At 39.7% G+C, this 3,021-nt stretch overlaps 1 long non-coding RNA gene across 1 annotated transcript in view; it reads right to left on the bottom strand.

The window, feature by feature from the left end:
- Window positions 1-996, bottom strand: part of LOC133406421 (uncharacterized) — a 1,699-nt gene extending 703 nt beyond the window's left edge. The window contains exons 1-2 of the long non-coding RNA XR_009769052.1: window positions 911-996; window positions 1-389 (exon numbers count right to left, since the gene is read on the bottom strand). The exon at window positions 1-389 is cut by the window's left edge and continues 703 nt beyond it. This is a non-coding gene — a long non-coding RNA (uncharacterized LOC133406421). The remainder of the gene's footprint in view (window positions 390-910) is intronic.
- Between the last annotated feature and the right edge of the window lie 2,025 nt (window positions 997-3,021).

The following is a 3,021-nucleotide window of genomic DNA, read 5'->3' as shown; positions in this document are numbered from 1 at the left end:
AATTGCGCTCCGTGTCGACCTCAGTGCTGCCCAACAAGTCGCGGCACAACATGGTACCGCATTGAAAGAGTGCGACTCTAAATTTAAACTTGTCCGTGTACTAAAACCCATAACAAAATCTGTCACATGATGAGGACGTGAACGATGAACCGCGCGATATGGCAGGGGTTTTCTGTCATATCCCACTAATATGAACGCAGCCTGGACTTGATGTTAGGTACACCTGCACAATCCTGAAATCTATAAAGAGCGGTTTCAAAAATATTGGAAACAACCCACACACTATAACCATGCCAAACCGGGCAATTTTATATTAGCAACGGAAAATGTACCTTGTAAAATGTCTTATCCTTCTCTTTAATTGACAGCATTCGCAGTAAATCAGGCCTCTGTCAAGGGAAAGGGTCACACCCATCATCATCATCATCGAGTGAAGCTGGTTCACCAACATACCACACATATTCACACGGAGTCTACATGTGGCAACACCACTACCACGCACAATGTGGCCTTATGTCACCACCAAACTGCAAGGTTTGATTGTTGAAAAATATAAAGATTTACTGGAGTGTTTCCGGTTAGAGTCAATTTAAATGCACTTAGCAACAGTTACATGCATCCTGGCCTGAAACGCTTCAGTTTGTCAATAATCAAACAAACACAAAATACACACGTTTCCCGCGGGCTTGGATGCACGTTGCACACACGACCAGAAACAATGACTGAAATGTTTGAGGTGAACAATTCCCAGGCAAAGTTTCTAGCGGTGCGGGCAACAGAACAGCTGTGAAACACTACCTGTGGAGACACAACATAACACGAACATTATAGTGTCAAATCATCACTACTGTGTGTGTTATAAGGATAACCATGTCTGCAATTCAACTGTGCTCAGTGTCACGGCACTCACCTGCTCCGGTGATGACCGAGAAGAAGCCAGCAAGTTGGTGGAGTGTCACGGGTGAGAGTTTTTCCACTCCTGTTGCTCACCTTGGCTACTCAGGTGTGAGTGCAGCTGTCTATCAAGCCCAGCACGCCGTGTTGAGACATGACGGGTGACACACCCACTGGAGGTGCACACCCACCACCCCTACCTCTCTCCTTGTCTTTCACGCCATACAGACAGTGTTCTTTGGAGCCAAATAAATAGACCTTCAACTTGATCTATTGGTTTTTTTTTTAAGCTATGAGGCCAAAAAAGTCCAAAGGTGCCTCTTCAGGAATAACCGGTAAGCACTCAGGGGAACTACAAGGAAATTATTTAAATAAATTACACCTTAAATGTCAGTGAACGGCTAACATGTGGACAGTTTCGGGTTTGTATTCTTTAAACACAACACAAGTTAGTTGTCCTCCAGTGACAAACAATCCATCAGATTGAGCTACACCTTTCCACGCTTACTAATAAGTTGATTTTAATTCACATATTCACCTCACTTTTTTTTCCCACTTTGCAGAGCTAATAGAACCAGGAAGCATTTTAATTACCACACACTACTCATTGGAGAGGTTTGAACATGACACCACAAGGTGCCCCAAAAGAAATCTCCTTGAGTGTGTTCGAAAGTGAGATGGGCCGTTTGGCCAGGGGGCACTTACTTGCTCACTGTGCCTGATGCAGGAATGATATCTGACTGGTTGGAGCACCAGCCAGGCCAAAATGTACAGGGAGTCAACCTTGGATGCATGACAAGGCAATTATAAGCGCTTTGTTTAAGCTTGCACAAAGGACATAGTACAGCCTCATTTATTTTTATTGATAGTCCATCGGTCCCGTGGTACGGTGCGAAGCAAGCTAAAAGGTTGAATATGACAATAAAATCCTGTTCACTTTCAGTATTTCACCCATTATGAATACAGATTGAGAGACAAGTTTTGTACCAAAGGAATAAAAGCAGTAGGATACAGTAAAATATAGACAATATAATTTGTTTTCTACAGCGGAAACTATGATCAAACACAACAAAGTAACCAAAAATGAACATTTTCCCATATGAAGTAATGCATATCCACTGAAATGGTCCGTTTAAAAGATTAATTTAAACTACCTTGAACACTGGAAAAGCCCCTACTGTTGTCTGTCTCCGTTACTATATAATTTATTGAAAATATTATCTACGTAGAGTATTTGTTACTCCTTATCCCAACTATACCATAAGTCTTAAAAACAAAAACAAAAGTTTAAATGTACACTTAAGTCGTGTCTTTGGGTTTTCATCTTAGTCTTGTTATCCCTAACGCATTACCCCCTTATGAAAAATTTTAAATATTCCACGAGTCACATGGTCCACAGGAAGTTTCATCATTCACATCCTCTGCAGGCCATGGGAAGCCCAAAAGTAAGTTTGCTCATTTATTTATTTATTTATTTTTTTTTTTGGGATAATATTTCAACTAGGTTAAAATCTCGGCTAACCAGCTTTACTTTTTTTTTTTTTTTTTTTAAATTTGTTTACTTTTAAAATATGTGTTTTTTTGGGGCGAATCACGCACTGTAATCTGTTTAGTGTCACCATGTTATTAGCATGAATGCTATGCGGCTACATTTCATGTAGTTGCTAATTTTATGCATAAAACGCCTTTTACTTTCAGTCCTGTCCCTCAAATTAGGCGTTTCGCTACATAAAACAATGACACTAAAGAAATTAAGCGCCAAGAGAGTTACAACAAGCAAATTGCCGTCACACAACCCTTACTTCACTGTACAGTAACATTTGTCTTCCCTGTCATACAAATACAAAGGTAAGCCACTTTTAATATTAAAATGTAAAAAAAACAACAGCACTTTTTGAACACTTTTAATGTGGCAGATGTGCCTGAAGGGTTTTTTGTGAATGCTTCTCACACACCTAATTTTATTGACATTCTCAACTCTCATACAAGTGCAAAAACCATTAACCAATGTGCATCTTAAGATGTTAATATCCAAAACACTCTTTCAGCACTCTCTTAACCTGAGTCGCATCAAATCTAATTATTTTAATCAGTCTCAATTTTCAGACAAGTGGAAAAATTGGTTAA

This window comes from Phycodurus eques, chromosome 8 (assembly GCF_024500275.1).
Source record: "Phycodurus eques isolate BA_2022a chromosome 8, UOR_Pequ_1.1, whole genome shotgun sequence".
NCBI lineage: Eukaryota > Metazoa > Chordata > Actinopteri > Syngnathiformes > Syngnathidae > Phycodurus > Phycodurus eques.
Note: the sequence above shows the minus strand (reverse complement) of the source record. Positions and strands in the feature narration are given on the sequence as shown.